The sequence below is a fragment of the Bos mutus genome, chromosome 21, assembly GCF_027580195.1.
Source record: "Bos mutus isolate GX-2022 chromosome 21, NWIPB_WYAK_1.1, whole genome shotgun sequence".
Taxonomy (NCBI): Eukaryota; Metazoa; Chordata; class Mammalia; order Artiodactyla; family Bovidae; genus Bos; species Bos mutus.
Window position 1 is genome coordinate 46,356,691 of NC_091637.1, and position 17,719 is coordinate 46,374,409.

General features: G+C 37.3%; 1 protein-coding gene across 3 annotated transcripts in view; it reads right to left on the reverse strand.

Moving 5' to 3' along the window:
- SLC25A21 (solute carrier family 25 member 21) overlaps positions 1-17,719 on the reverse strand; it is a 526,466-nt gene that overhangs the window by 365,401 nt on the left and 143,346 nt on the right. The gene's annotated exons all lie outside the window — the stretch shown is intronic.

The window sequence follows — 17,719 nt, forward strand, 5'->3', positions numbered from 1 at the left end:
TTCCAAGAACTACTCATGCAAAAACCTTGGCTAAAAATTACCTCTAATAGTCTGGAACTTATTTTTTGGCATTAAAAAGCCAGGATTTTCAGACCACTCACCATAACTTGCCTAAGAAATCTATTTCTCTTGGTAAAAAAAAAAAAGTGCTCATTCATCTACCTTGATTTTACTGGCACACTTTAAGGGAAGAGTTAATTCATTTAATATTCATTTATCTCTTCAACCAAAGTATGACAATCACATTTAAAAAAGATACTGATCCATTTAAAACCTCTACCATCTCAAAGTTTCTGCATTTACTTCTAATTATTTTAAAGAATGTGTCTCTACGATTGCTACTCAAACTCCCAACATCACTTCTCACTCACCACACTCAAGTAAACCATCAGGCTTAAAGGACTGTACAGATTTTCAGATTGCTCAAAGCCGATCGCTGGAAGAGATGATCAAACCAGTTGCCAGGCTAGTCAATGCTCCAAAAATCATTGCATGTATTCTTTGCTCCAAAACAAGAATTTATTCTGCTGAATTACTGAACAGAATTTTAGACACTTGCATTAACTATCTTTATCCACATTTGTGGGAAAGTGCTATAGGTTAAATATATCATCTTGATGCTGCTCTGTACCTATAGAACCCAACAAAGGAGGCTGGGATTGGGATGGGGGTGGGGGTAGCGGGGATGGAGTTTCAGCTATTGTAATAGATGTGGTACCCAAAGATCATATAGTCTTCTGCAGCAACTGGAACCATGTCAATATAAAGGCCCCACCTCTGCTATTTTTTTTTCCATTTTATATAATCCTAATTTTACTCTAAAGAGATATTTGTACAGAAAGGTAACATTTGAAAAGGAAAAATCTGATACAGTTTTACCCAAATTGGTGTTACTAGTTTGCATAAATTAAAAATAGAAAAGTTGAAAGCAAAGTAATGGAAATCAAGCTTGAAACTTTTACATATAAATCTTATTTTTCTGTTCTACCATTGAGTTTTAAACTATATCTTGTGATTACTCACCATATCTACCCAGTCCACCTGCTAAAGCAGCATCCCATGATTTTAACTACCTGGTGTAACGCAGAGAGAACCTTACAAAGAGGTACAGGCCATCCCCAATTAAGAGTTGATATTGGAGAAGGAAGAGAGGCTTTGATTAAGTGCTAATGTTCTGTTCCTTCTTCAAAGTTTTTTTCCTCAAAGATTTATGTCTCAGTTATTTTATGGGCAAGTTAAAGGACTGTTTACAAAAACAATTTTATATCAAGAGGCAGCACATATGTTTTCCTATTTCTATTACAACATCTGTGTAACCAAAGGAATCCAGCAAACAACAAGTGAAAATGGAAGACAATCTTAGTCCAGGAGAATAATTCTTTATAAACAGAAGTGCATGGAGATAAAACCTGTCAGAGGAACCCAGGGCCCAGGTGTAGGCAAGTGCACAGCAGGGCAAATATAAGCCTTTTCTTAGTTTGTCTCTCCAACACCTGTTCTCATTTCTCTCTTTCCTTTTTCTTAATCTCACTCCATCAGCGCCCATATGTATTCATTTACCTCAATGACAGTCTTGGTGCTTTTCCTTGGAAGTAAAGAATAAAAGATTTAGTTTAGAAGTCTTAGTTCAGAAAAATCTGGATAAGAGAAGGAAAAAAAATGGTTTCCACTTGTCCTTTAGTGTTATTTTAGCATTGTTGGTGACATCTCTGAATTAGTGTTGGTGTCTAAACATAATGAAAACCCTGACTCATTTGTGGCCCTCTAAGCAAATTTCCCCCCAGTAAAAGCACACCTAGCCAGAGAATGCTCAGTGAAAGTTACAGACACACTGATGTCTTGACGTGGTCCTCTCAGTGGTCCTACTATTCCAGGTGTTAATGCTGAGAACACAGGATTGGACAGGCAAAATCAACCATAAATCCATGGTGCAGATAGTGCGAGAGTCAGGGCTCGGGAAATACATCATACCTTTGTAGGTCTTAACAACTTAAGACATCTTGACATAACGTGAAAAATATCTCCGGTGCTCAGATAATCGTCTAGGTGAGTAAGAATTAAAATTTGAACAGAATGGTGGGTAGAAAACTCCAATTGAGTCAGAACATCTGGTTCAAATTTTAGTCTGCCACTCATTACCTGTGACTTTGGATGTACTGCTTCTCTTAGCCTTAATTTCCTTATCTGAAAATTGGGAAAATACAAGGACATACAGAACAAGATTGCTGTGAGGGTTGAGTAAGATGAAACATTGAGAAACAATAGCAGAGTACTTGAAATGCAGTGGATACTCAATTGTTTTTACAAAAACTAACCACACTAATTCAACGATGTCACCAATGATGCCAATATAACATTTAGGGACAAATGAAAGCCTTTATATTTCTTCTCTTCTCTAGATTTTTCTGAATGAAGACTTCTCTTATAAAAGTTGTTTTTACATAATTTAATTTCTTTTTTTAAAGAAAATTTAAAATCTTTTTTCAGGGGATAGGGAGAAACTTACAGTTTTTCTGATATGGTCACTGCCTGGCATCTGCATTGCTTGAAATATTGCTGTTGTTGCGTAGTTGCTAAGTCATGTCCAACTCTTTTACGACCCCATGGACTGTAGCCTACCAGGTCCTTTGCTTGAAATATTAGGTCTCTCTTATCTCCTTTTGTTACATGTGAAATGACTTGAGGTTCATTCATACATTTAGTAAGGACCTACTTTCTTTGTCAACAGGCTTGCTATCTAGCATGAGAAATGCAAATTATGAATTCAGGATGTAACACAGCAAGGCAGAGAGTGGTACACTGGCAGCACGAAGTCCATGAGCCTGGGGGAGCCTGGGAGGCTTCAGCAGGAAGCAGGACTTGGTCAGGCTTAAGGATCAGGAAAGGGATCTGCCAGGCATCCAAGAGTAAGGGGAAGTCTTTCAGACAGAACCTAGAGAAATATCTAAACTCGATTTTTAAAATGTTTAAAATGCTCCTTTTAAAGGTGCTTAAATTCTAAATTTAAAGTGAAGAAAAAAAGGTATTAAAAAGCATAGACATCACTTTGCCAACAAAGGTCTGTATAGTCAAAGCTATGGTTTTTCCAGTAGTCATGTATGTGAGATGTGAGATCATGGATGTGAGAGTTGGATCATAAAGAAGGCTGAGCACTGAAGAATTGATGCTTTTGAATTATGGTGCTGGAGAAGACTCTTGAGAGTCATTTGTACTGCAAGGTGATTGAACCAGTCAATCCTGAAAGAAATAAGCTCCTGAATATTCATTGGAATGACTGATGCTGAAGCTTCAATTCTTTGGCCACTTGATGCAACGAGACAATTCATTGGCAAAGACCCTGGTGCTAGGAAAGATTGAAGGGACAACAGAGGATGAGATGGTTAGATAGCATCACTGACTCAATGGACATGAATCTGAGCAAATTCCAGAAGATGGTGAAGGACAGGGGAGCCTAGTGTCCTGCACTCCATGGGGTCACAAATAGTCAGACACAACTTAGCAACTGAACAACAACAAATTCTCAATTTTTATGTGTTCATATTAAACCACTCACAGATGTACACATTTTTCCCCAGAAACTCTAACTGAGATTATTTTAAAAGTAATGGAGATATTTATGCTTTTGAGATTCATGAGAACTTCTAAAGGAATAAGCAGTGATGAGAATAAATTGATCAAACCATATCAAGCATTTTACTTTTGAATACTTATTATTAACTGGGAGACACCACAGCAGACCCTTGATAACTGATGTATGCAAATACCTATAGAGGTCTTTGGTTTTCTCTCACAGTCTCATCCAGAATTACATCATCATTAAAATCATCATGATCTCAGCAGATAATATTTGCATGGTTTTTATGTGCTAAATACTGTCTCAAGTACTTGATAGATAAGAACCCATTTATTCCCCCAAACGGTGAATATTTATCATGCCAAAAGTCAATGGCCTTTTCGACTTTGCTAAAAATGCTTATTTGATGAGCAATTCTTATATTGGCTACAGCATTCCCAGAATAGATTTATAAATCATTTCTCTTTCTCTGTGGAGCATAATAAGCTCACTTCATACACCTAAATCATGGTGAAATAAATAAACATCACTTTTCAGAGGGTTTTACATTCTCACTTTTATCATACTCATCACTTGGCTCTTCATTTTTTTTTCTTCTGGACTACTTTTCACAAAGACAGCAAATCTTTACTCTTCACAAGAATTACCATATAGTGATGATCAAATTGGAACAACTAAATTGCCCTGAGAAGCTCTCACACTGTAATTGGCTGGGCTTACTTTCTAACCACAGTGATTTGCTCCTACCCAGTTTAAAAGAAATGCAAAGCCATGCTTCAGCAAAGTGACAAATTAGTACCCATCACGACTTTGGGACTATGCATGAAGAGTGAAGTCAAAGATATTAAATCCAAAGGTCTATTATTGTATATGACCACTGAAGTTAGGAGATAGCATGATGTACAGACTGCATAATGAGAACACAGCTGTGATATTTAGGATTAAAGTTTAAAAGCTGCTGCTATCAAATGTCTTATGTTATCTTGCTATATACTTTTTACATGTAATTCACGTATTTCATCACACTTGCAATTAACCTACTATAAGAAAACTTCAGTACTATAACTTCTTCCTCTTCCACCCTTAAGATGATTAGGAAATTAGAAGCTAAATTATATGGCCGAGTAATATCATGTCCACAAGTAATATAAGCTGTACATGCAGAATGTAGTAAATAACTTTAAATTATCATTAAAAGTTAACCTCAGTTTCAAGGCATTAACAGACATTTCATATTGTCTTTAGTATTGGTAAATATTAGTCAACTTCTGACTCTTATTTAGTTCATGATTCCATCATTTAGTACACAAAACATTTTTAGAACAGAGTCTGCACATGTGTGGTAGCCAAATTTCCCAATTTTAACAATAGTTATTTGGGACTTCCCTGGTGGTACAGTGGATAAGAATCCACCTGTCAATACAGGGGACACAGGCTTGATCCCTGTACAGGAAGATTCCATATGCTGCAGAACAACTAAGCCCGTGCCACAACTACTGAGCCTGCGTACTGCAGCTCTTGAAGCCCATGCACCCTAGAGCCTGTGTTCCACAAGCCAGGCAGAGAAGAGAAACCAGTACAATGAGAAGCTGCACACCACAACAAAGAGTAGCCCCTGCTCATCACCGCTCGAGAAAGCCTATGCACAGCAACAAAGACCCAACACAGCTAAAAGAGTAAAACAAACTAAAAAATAATAAAAATAGTTGTTTGGCTTAAAGGACTCAATTTTCCTAATAGACCCACCACTTAGGACATTCAGTGTAAAACAACTGCTCTTGAAGTTAGGGATCATCACAAAGAATCCACAGTGCTGGGCTATGTTTAACTTGTCATTCCTGCTGTTGAAATGACAAAACTGATTTGATCATAAATAGCCTCCAAAGAAGGCCAGTGTACTCTGGGGACACGCCAACTTGGTCTAACCACCATGAACTTGGAACTCTGAGAGCATAGTATCAGACTGCTTGGTGGGATAGTTGTAGAATATAATGCTCAGAGTCTAGTTAAACACAAGTTAAACTGCTTTGTAATTTAAAATATATATTCCAAGAACCCTAATAATTGGAGTAGTATTTGAAAATAAAAGCTTTAACAAATATGATTTTTAAAGACTTCTTGCCATTCAGAGCCACTATTCCATGGGTGTGAAATGAAACACCAGGCTTTATCCTACTGAAATCTGAGAGGCAAGGAGCTCATTTTAAATATTCGTATGTCTGTGTTGGCTTTACAGATAAAGATCAATTCAATGACATTTTAGAAAAGTAGTTGTGTCTAATCCCCAGTGTCCTAGTCAACATTTCCTTTATTAATAGAACAGGATACACATGGCTGTGGGTGACCTCTTACTGGGTTTGCTCTGACTATAGTAGTAGTCTGCAAAGAACAGATGCTCTACGAAGTACATTGGGCTACTCCAAGGGAAAAAAATACTTTATGGATCTCCTCATTATCATCCTCTATTTTAACCATCAAAGTTCTTGAGCATTTACAGATGTGTTTTCAAGTCTCTTAATATATAGGTAATAATATATATTATTAGGTAACTAAAACAGACATTAAAACATTGATTTCCAGGGACTTCCCTGATGGTTTAGTGGCTAAGATTCCACGCTCCCAATGCAGGGGGCCAAGGTTCATTCCCTGGTCAGGAAACTAGATCCCACATGCTGCAACTAAGACCTGCTGCAGCCAGACAAATAAATACTAAAAATCAATAACAACAACACTGATTTCTAAAATGCCTTCCAAAACCTACCTTTAGTATTTTATTAACATATTTTTATACACAAAAGCATAACGCAATTTTCATAAAATATTTAACCCTCCCCCAACCAATCACTCTTCAAAATTCTCATAAGTCACCTTATGAGACTATAACAAAAAAGCAAATGGTAATTACGCCTCTACTTCTTTACTTTATGCTTTCCTGTTAACCTTTATTCTCTCTTTTCTTCCTTCATTTTTTAACTTCTCATTTTATTTCTCTTAAATATCTGAATTTTATTTTGCTTTGCTTTTTCATTTCTAGAATGATTTCATATCTTTTTTACAGAAAACCAAAAAATGGAATGGCTAATAAACATGAAAAAATGCTCAACATCATGGATAACAAGAAAGTAAAGTAAAATAACACTGAGATTACATTTTCCCCTTTCAGACTGTAAAGCATAACATAAATTGATGAGTCCAATGTTAGGAAAATTGGCACTCTAATACCTGGTTAAACGGTACAGTTCTTTTCAAGGGCAGCAGTTTCTATCTGAACTCAAAATGCGTATATGTTTTGATCGATAAATTCTACTTCTTGAAATCCTATAGAAATACTTGAAAAATTATGTAATAATATACATAATAATTACCACATATGTAAATTTTGATTAAATTATAGTACAGCTATACTATCATGCAACTTTAAAAAAATAATGAAGTAATTCTATATTATAGATATGGAAGAATTCTCATAATTTGGTTTTAATGAAAAAAACAATTATATTCATAATACGCTGCTGCTGCTGCTGCTGCTGCTGCTGCTGCTGCTGCTGTCGCTTCACTCATGTCCATCTCTGTGAGATCCCATAAACGGCAGCCCACCAGGCTCCCCCGTCCCTGGGATTCTCCAGGCAAGAACACTGGAGTGGGTTGCCATTTCCTTCTCCAATGCATGAAAGTGAAAAGTGAAAGTGAAGTCACTCAGTCATGTCCGACTCTTAGCGACCCCATGGACTGCAGCCTACCAGGCCCCTCTGTCCATGGGATTTTCCAGGCAAGAGTACTGGAGTGGGGTGCCATCACCTTCTCCGTCATTTAATTTATAAATACTTACATGTATATTACTTTCAAATCCATATATTTAGCTGTCTACTTAAAAAAATCTTATTTAGGCACAAATGTCTAAAATTTAATATCTCCAAAATTGAACTACTGATCTTGCCTCCAACACTGTCCCCTATTTACTTGACACCTCTATCTACTTGTTCATTCAAGAAACCAGGGACATCTTTCTGTTTCATATGCCCCACATCCAGTCTAGTCCTAAACACTGAGAATCTGTCTACTCCCCACTATCTTGCATTGCCATTACTCTATACCTCCATCATATTTCCTCTGATTTTTACAACAGCCTTCTATCATATTTGTTATCTTCTGCTTTTGCAATTGTATAATTTACTTTTTACACACCTTTAAAAATTCTGAAGCATGTCACTCCATGCCTAAAACCCTCCATGGTGTCACTTTGCGCTTGGAGAAAATCTACTTTCTTTCCCTTGGCCTGTGCCACCTGCATTACCTCAACACTGACTACTTCTTCAGTCACTGGCTTTATTACTGCAAGAGCAATAATAATATTGCCCAATAATTCTTCACTTGGGTTTCAAAAGAACTTTTAAGAGACATATAGTTGGCCCCTGAATAGTTAAAAATCCACCTATCTTTACACTCAGCCCTCTTTATTTGTGATTTTGCATCCCTGAATTCAACTGATGGCAGATGATGTAGTACTGTAGTATTAATACATAATAACTGAAAATAATCCAAATGTAAGGGGACCACATAGCAGAAACCCAAGTTGATCAAGGGTCAACTGTAACTATTAGTAACTATTCTGAAGATAGTGGGATCTCAAGATCATCTGTTTGAAAGTTATCCCTAGCCCAAACATGTGCAATAGCCTACTTGCTGGTTCCCCTGAGATGCTTGCTCACCTACAATCTATTATGCAACAGCGTCAAGAAAGGTAATATATGCATGACATTCCTTTGCTTAAAAGCCTCCAGTGGTGTCTCGCATATAGGGTCATTGTTAGCAACTTTCTAAATTCCATATATATGCATTAATATATTGTATTGGTGTTTTTCCTTCTGACTTACTTCACTCTGTATAATAGACTCCAGTTTCATCCACCTCATTAGAACTGATTCAAATGCATTCTTTTCAATAGCTGAGTAATATGCGAGACAGCAAAAGAGACACAGATATATAAAGAACAGACTTTTGGACTCTGTGGGAGAAGGCAAGGGTGGGATGATTTGAGAGAATAGCATTGAAACATATATATCATCATATGTGAAATATATCGCCAGTCCAAGTTCGATGCATGAAACAGGGCACTCAAAGTCGGTGCACTGGAACAACCTGAGAGATGGGATGAGGAGGGAGGTGGGTGGGGGATTCAGGATGGGGGACACATGTACACCCATGGCTGATTCATGTCAATGTATAGCAAAAACCACTACAATATTGTAAAGTAATTAGCCTCCAATTAAAATTAATTAATTAAAAATTAAAAAATCAACTCAAGCAGCCCTTTGGAGATGCCCACATGAAAAGAAAGTGAGGTCTACCTTATCAAGAACTTGAGAATCACACAAGGAAAACACCATGAAAGTGTATCCTCCCATACCAGTCAAACCTTCAGATGACTGTATTCTCATGAGATATCTCAAGCCAGAACCAGACATTCCTAAATTCCAGACTCAAAGAAACTATGAAAGGTAATAAGTGGTCATTCACTTTGGGGTAATTTGTTATTGGCAATGAACAATAAAATGTGTGTCTACTGACATTAAAAAAAAAAAAAAAAAGAAGAAGAAAGAAAGCCTCCAGTGGTATAGACTGACCTGGTCTGGCCTCCATTTAGCTCTCCAACCTTATCTTGTGCCATCATCCCCTTGATCACTTGAGGCAAGTGGCCTCATCTCTAGTTGCTCAGATACACCAATCTCTTCACTTTGGAGCTTTGTATGTGACTCTCTGCCTAAAACATTATGTTTTCAGTCTCAGTTTAAATGTCACTTTTTAAGACTCTTTCTTGACCATTAAGTAGCCTAATCCTACTTTTCTTTCTCATAGCACCATACTAATTTCCTTTACATCACTTAACACAGTTGAAATTGTTTACTTTTCTGTCATCTGTCTTCCCAATACTCTGGACATTCTGTGCAACACAGCCCATGATAGAGGCATTGGTAGGGGGAGCTGTGAATATGGAAGACTTCTTAGAATATGACATTAAGTCCTGAACTTAAGGGAATGTGGTAAGAAAGGAAATGAAGAAGGTCATTCTAGGTCAAGAGGACAATTGATGAAGCTGGGCAAAAGCACTTGCTGCTGCTGCTGCTGTTGCTAAGTCGCTTCAGTTGTGTCTGACTCTGTGCGATCCCATAGACGGCAGCCCACCAGGCTCGGCCGTCCCTGGGATTCTCCAGGCAAGAATACTGGAATGGGTTGCCATTTCCTCCTCCAGTGCATGAAAGTGAAAAGTGAAAGTGAAGTCCCTCAGTCGTGTCTGACTCTTCGAGACCCCATGTACTGCAGCCTACCAGGCTCCTCCGTCCATGGGATTTTCCAGGCAAGAGTACTGGAGTGGCAAAAGCACTTAAATTCCAGAAAACTATATTTGGGACCTAAAGAGAAAAGTGAGGAATAAGGCATTGAGGCTGAAAAGATAGGTACAACCATATGGTAAAGAACTAAGGAGCCTTTTCTTGTCCTATAAACGCTGGGGAGCCACAGGAAGTTTAAAAGAAGAGTAAAATATCAGATTTATGATTTAGATGGAGAACAGACTACAGAGTGTCTTCTAAAAAACAAATCTGTAGCCCCAGCTCTTCTTATTAACAAAATTAAGATATATAATATGTCTAATATATAAAAGGTGAAATAAGTACAGTTTTTAATTAGAGTTGAGTAAGAAAAAATGCATGTAATATTTTTGGTATAAATTCAAATTTATTGTTAAAAGTTAACTCTTTTTAAAGTAATGCAGTTTTAGGAATGTCAGCTAATTTTCCAGAGGACCCAGTGGCAAAACTGTGCTGGATAAAAGTCAGTCAATGTAGCTAGTTTGTAAGAACAGGAGAAGAGTAATTTGCCCTAATTTAAAAAGAAAAAAAATTTTTTGAGGACTATAATCCATGTATCACTTTGGTAAACCTTATATGGTAAGGTTGCTGGACTTATAGAAAAACAAATAATGTCAAATATTTGTACATAAGCAAAAGTTATTAAATTAAAAATAAATTAATTGGAAAATACATGAAACTCAGTGTTTTCCATTTAGAGATTCATCCAGTAATCTAGGGGGGGGGAAACTTAGTAAATATGAAAAAAGTCAAAACACACAGTTTAGATATGACCTGATTTGACCCCAAATTCCACTGGACATTCTGCTACAAAGTAATTAGAAATACACAATGTACTTGTTCAATTTGTTTGTACTATGTAAAATTGATTTTTTTCTTTAATACTAAAATTTGGTCCATCTGTTGGGAAAACAGAAAATGTTCTAAATATATACAAAGAGTGGAAATGCTTCATTCCACTGGCTGTATCCTGTCGTATATGCATTTTCATCAGTGTGTTTGTCTTGCAGACAAAATGAATATCAGATGGTGGGTTTGAAAAAGGGCAGACCTAACATGAGGTGATTAGTTTCAAAAACAGATTTTTATTCTTGATAAATTATTACCAAATACAATCATCTGTTGATTGAGGATATAAAACAGATTGGTCATACTACAACCCACAGGTTAAATGAAAAACGGAAATAATAAGTTTATTTAACATGGTCTTGCATTAGGTTCCCAGCAGTGCAAATCTAAGGCAAATAATTAGATTTCCAATTTAAAGATATGCGTTTGTTAAGCCAGACATTTCCTGAGGTCATCTATTTCTCTGTTGGCTCGTCTCACTGCATTGGCAATGTGTTTAGGACATTTCCACTTAGAGCTTTATATCACTACACCTTGTACATTACCCTGATCAAACCTGTATTATAGTTTGATTCAGGGACAATGCAGTGAGGGCAAAGGGTTGATTATAAAATCTGGCTATAAATCAGATTCAAATACACAGTCACACAGATTAAAAAAAAAAATGAATTCCCAAAAATAAATCCCAGGAGGAAAAAAAGAGACAACTGGTAAACCAAACAAATCAAAACATCTAGGACAACAAATACAGTACACTCAATTTCTTAAATATCCACTCTTCCTTTCCTTGGGACAACCACTTACTTTTACGGTAATAAAAATAAAAAGTTAAAGACAACTGCTTTAATCAATAGTACATCCTATTTTTACTGAGCATACTCCTCTTCCCACCCCGTCCTCCTCCTTCTCTATTTTTTCAGTGATTTACAGCTCTGCTATGTAATGTCTCTCCCGGGAGCAAAGAATCCCATTACAGATGATTCCTCTGTGCAGACTTCAGCTCTGTAAATCAACAGCTGAGCTCTCTAACAGATTTTAAATCCCTGCTTCAGTAAGGCTGGGACAACTTGCAAATTGGTAGGGCCAGAATTAGGGGGAGGAAGGAGAGTTTGGTACCAGAATAAGTCCCAGAAAAAGCACTTGTAACACAACTTGTACTTTTGTTAACTTTCTCCAGTAACTATTGTGCCTTGATACAGAACACAGGAGGTCCAGAAATACTAGGGGTTGAAAAAGAACATGCAAAGGAGAGTCTCTCCCCAGAGCATTCTCAGGAGAGTCTAACAAGCCCAAGAGGATGTATCAGAAGCATAAAGTAAGCTGGACTAATGCCTCCTTAGAGATAAAGATTTCTGAATGGAATAGAGCACCTTAAAAAGATAGAGTGAAGTTGTATGACAAAGATGGTAGTGGGGATTATTTTTTAAAATAAATCTCTAAGAATTAGATGGCTCATAGGGAATTTATTTTCCTAGAGGGCTTTTGATGCCTTTATTATTCAGAAAGTGAAAAATTCTCTAGAAATCCACTGATGTGGTGGAAGACATTTGAGAGACTGCCATTATTTTTTGTATAGTGTAAGTCTCACATAAAATAATGGTTAATAACTGTAACAAGGATGTAAAGCATAGGTAATTATATAAAAACATATTTTATAATAAGAGAATCTTAGACATATTATACCAACATTGGGGCTTCCCAGGTGGCACAGAGGTAAAGAAGCCACCTGCCAATGCAGGAGACTACAGAGATGTAGGTTTGATATCTATGTCAGGAAGAGCCCCTGGAATAGGAAATGGCAACCCACTCCAGAATTCTTGCCTAGAGAATCCCATGGAGAGGAGTCTAGTGAGCTACAGTCCATGGAGTTGCAAAGAGTCAGACATGACTGAGGGACTGAGCATGTAGCACATACCAACACTGATCACATTAGGAAATAGACTTTTGGATATTTTCATTAAAAATCCAACATGCTGTGGTTTTAAATGCTTATATTAAGAAGCATGAAATTAAAAGACGCTTACTCCTTGGAAGGAAAGTTATGACCAACCTAGATAGCATATTCAAAAGCAGAGACATTACTTTGCCAACAAAGGTCCGTCTAGTCAAGGCTATGGTTTTTCCTGTGGTCATGTATGGATGTGAGAGTTGGACTGTGAAGAAGGCTGAGCGCTGAAGAATTGATGCTTTTGAACTGTGGTGTTGGAGAAGACTCTTGAGAGTCCCTTGGACTGCAAGGAGATCCAACCAGTCCATTCTAAAGGAGATCAGCCCTGGGATTTCTTTGGAAGGAATGATGCCAAAGCTGAAACTCCAGTACTTTGGCCACCTCATGCGAAGAGTTGACTCATTGGAAAAGACTCTGATGCTGGGAGGGATTGGGGGCAAGAGGAGAAGGGGACGACAGAGGATGAGATGACTGGATGGCATCACTGACTCGATGGACGTAAGTCTCAGAGAACTCCAGGAGTTGGTGTTGGACAGGGAGGCCTGGCGTGCTGCGATTCATGGGGTCACAAAGAGTCGGACACGACTGAGCGACTGATCTGATCTGATCTGATTAAGAAAATAATACTATGTTCAAGACGAACCAAGTGTTTATTGAAATAGAACAAGAAGAAGAATAGGGACAGGGAAGCCAGTTCAATATTCCAAACCAAACTGTTTCTGAAGATCAGTGCCATATAAGACCCCATTACTTGAGTTTAACAAACTACTCTTTTATTGTTATCAATAACATAAGATAGATCTCTCTTTCTCTGCCCGACTTCTCTCTCTCTGACTCTTGTAATCTCAGCAAATCTTTCCCCAATTGGCCCTAACCAACACTTTTTCTCTTTTCTCCTCAGATTATTTTCACTTTTTAAAACAAAAGCATTTATTTGGCTGCACTGGGTCTTAGCTGCCACAGGCAGGATCTTAGTTGCAGTGCACGGACTCTCTAGCTGTGGCTTGTGGCATGTGAACTTAGTCGCTCCTCAGTATGTGGAATCTTAGTTCCCTGAAAGGGATCAAATCCACATCCCCTGCATTGCAAGATGGATTCTTAACCTCTGAGCCACCAGCAAAGTCCCTATTTTCAATTTTTACCTTCTCCATTTGGCCATTTCTGTGACCAGCATTCCAACCCCTCTATCATTTAGTCTATCTACATGCCATTGTTACTTAATCTTGCCCATCCTTCCTTTTGTATTTCTCTTATTTTGTTTTTTACTGTTTTTCTACCACTATTATCCTAGTACCAGGTCTCAGCACCTCTATCCTGGATTACTACTATTTCATTCTGTCCAAACTCCTTTGCTTTGACATTTTACCAGATCTTCAGCCTCTGCACACATCTCCAATTAATCTTCCTAAAACTCCAATTATGAGTTAATAAAACCTGGAATCTGAAATATTTTCCTTTACTTAGTTCTGTGGTGGCAGACAACAACTTTGACTATGCCCAATTATGCTGAAATCTAATGTCATTTGTAAAGGGATAATAAAATAAATGGATTGGGACAAGTCTCTTCTAGACAAACTACTCCAAGCACATGCTTCTGTTAGTCAACATTTCCCCACTTTGTATATTAAAAAAAAATAGCATGTAATTATTAAACTGGAAGAGGTATAATGGAACCCTGATTATCAATTTAACTTCCTAAGGGATCCTTTCTGTTTTCCAGTATCACTTCTCCAGGTCACCATCCCAACTCTCAAACACTGCCTCTGATTGCTATGATTACCAACAGACTGAGAATACCTCCAGCACTGTTTTGCTCCTCCGGTGAAAACCCAAATGATAGCCTGTAACAATCTTTGATTCTGCTGGTTTTCTGGAAGGCATCTCACTGTCAATATTTACTCCCAAAGTGTTCCAAAAGTCAACATTTCCCTTAACATGGATTAGTATGTGGAGACTTGTCTGTGCTGCCAGGAAACTTCAGACTGAATTTTCAAATGGAAGAAAAAGCCTAGGCCCAATTGAGCACCTGTGTACTGCTTTAAAAATGATGTGTTTGTTTTAAATTGGTGCTCCATCACTAAAGTTCAAGAGGAATCTTTAAAAAAAAAAAAATCAGTGTTTAAAACAACCCAATTTCTCTGCACCTTTGGTCAAGAGTTCAGTTACTTCCCTTGTTAGGAGAACTAACTTATCTTAGCAACAGCAAAGAAAGTAAAAACCAATGGATTCTCTGTTCTTCATCTATTGATTGATCAATAAATTAACTTCTAAAACTATCTTTGCCTTTGTGTGCAAGAGCTTTAATTCTCTACTTATTTGGCATTTACAATCTCAAATGTAAATAATGAGAACGTTCTTCCACCCTGTACTCCTCCTTACACTTACTTCAAACAGTACTTCCTTGACTTCTGATTAACATTTCTCCTATGTGTACTTTCAGAGAATAGGCTCCCTGACCCTCATCACTAACACAGCACTTAACACATTGTATTACAGTGGCGATACTACAATTTACTTCCTCCCTACCAGCACAGTCTGTGAACTCCTGAGAGACAAGACCACATTTTAGTCACCTCTGAATTTCAAAACACAGCATAGTAATTAACATGTACTAGGTGCTCCATAAATTTATTTGCTGAATTGAACTGGACTGACAAATTGTAATTCAGGCCATGCTAATTACTGGTTAAGGCCAGGCTTCCACATACAGAGGATAGCAGTGAAATGAAGTAATTATCCAGATCACTGAGGACAAAAAAAAAAAAATGTGCTAATTTGGGCAAAGTGAGTAAGCAAGATTTTGCCTAACTGAACTAATCCATCATTTCATTCCAATGCTTAGCTTTGCTAATGGAAATCTGACCTCTGTGGGGGCAGTCCTATTCTCTCCTGTGCTTTCTGTTATAATTCAGCCACCTGTTTTATATCGATGCTGAACATATCCTACACTTCTTGGGCACACAACAAAAATCACACCCTAATCCCTGCCAGTGTCTCATGAGAACATCATTGGTTCCAAAGAGGACCAGTTGAGGTCAGAGTATAGCTAGTTCTGAGAAACCCACAACTGAACCCACACTTTAAAGACCACACCCCACTGACATATAGTGAGTCACTGGTATCTACATATTAAAGTTAGCAAGTTGCATAACTGATTCAACTTTTAGCACATGGATTCTCCAAACAAATTCTGCATAATCCTCTAGACAAAAAGTTAGGTGGGTCTGTCAACACATTTAACTTTGGGATGAAGATAAACATCACTGGATTTGAAGGATTATTAGAGGAAGAAAATAATGTGGCTTTTTAAACAGACCAACAGCTTTGTTATTTATACTGTATGTATTTGTTGGCATCTTTCCTTTCCCAGATAATTTGTATTTGATCTAAGCAGGAAAAGCAAAGTTACTCAAACAACTAAGCAACAGATTAAAATTTAAATACTTTTAATCTTGTCATTCTGTGCCTGTAATTAATTTCCTTATGTACATGTGTCTAGCTTCAGAAATGGTGGAAAAGTTTTTGTGTGTTTCATGAGGAAGCATAATTTTTAGAAAATACTTTGCATTTGTAAATTTAAATCTTTCAATTTGCAAGCAGTTATTTACTTTGCAAATAGCTGGGGGAAAAAAAACAACACTGAAAATATAACTATATTTGACATCAGCACTGTCAAACTTACAGGACTGTGCTTTTTTATATACCCTTAAGGTTTAAAAGCAGGATGAGTACTCTTTAAACTTAGTGGCAGACAAAATATTTAATGAAAATTATGGTAAGACAGGGCTTCCCACATGGCATTAGTGGTAAAGAACGCACCTGCCAATGCAAGAGACGCAAGAGTCACGGGTTTGATCCTTCGGTTGGTAAGATCCTCTGGAGGATAGCATGGCAACCCACTCCAGTATTCTTGCCCGGAGAATCTGATGTACAGAAGATCCTAGTGGGCTACAGTCCATAGGGTCACAAAGAGTCAGACACAACTGGAGCAACTTAGCATGTATGCACGAACAATAAGACAACACTTTAGGCAGTATAGAGAAGTAGAAAGAACTGATGTCAGAAAAAACCTAGTTTGAATCTCAATTTTCCCATCCTAACTTCATAACAGAGGGCAAGTCACTAAAACTTTCTGAACCTGACTTTGCTTATTTCTAAAACAGAAATAATAGTTCCACTATTATCTAATTCTTGAGGCTGCTTGAAGAACATAAGATAACATAAATGGAAGTAGTTTTAAAACTATGGAAAGCTATACAATATAAAGACATTATTTTTATTATTTTGGCATATGGCTATTGCTGGTGGTGATGGTAGTAATGGCCTGACATTTGCCATCAGATGTATCACTAATGCTCTGCTGTTAATTAATGCAATTATCATAATGGCAAATTAATTTTGTTCAGATTCTACCAGCTGAAAGGCCAAAATATTTGTTTCACCATCAAGTGAAAACAACATATAAGAGTCTAAACTGAGAATAGTAAACAAAGACTATAGTTCATATTTCTTCCAATTGAAGAGTCCTTTTCCCACCTGGCTTCCTCTTCACTCTACACTAACAAGTGTAGAATACTGTCAATCATATTTTATTAAATTGACTGTGAAAAGAGTAAACTTCAGATAGAGATTTGCAGTCTTCTGCTTCCTTGATTTGCTTGTTGCAGATGCAGTTTTAGCAACTCCTGCTCAAGTTTCCTTAAAAATAAAAAAAAAAAAAAAAAAAAAAGGAGAAAGAAGGAAGAACAGGGGGTGGGGAACAAAAAGGAGTGAGATAAAGGGACTAGTGCATAAATTCAAACTGGAGTGGACAAAACTAGGTGGTAGATATCAGAACTTACAGTGAAGAAGCCCTAGGTGGAACATGCAGTCGTTTACACTTCACCAAGGGAGTCAGGAACTATCTCAGACACAATCTTCTATGTCTTAGGTAACAGAAAAGCACCACAGGACACCAGCCATCTTCCTAAAGACTAGACT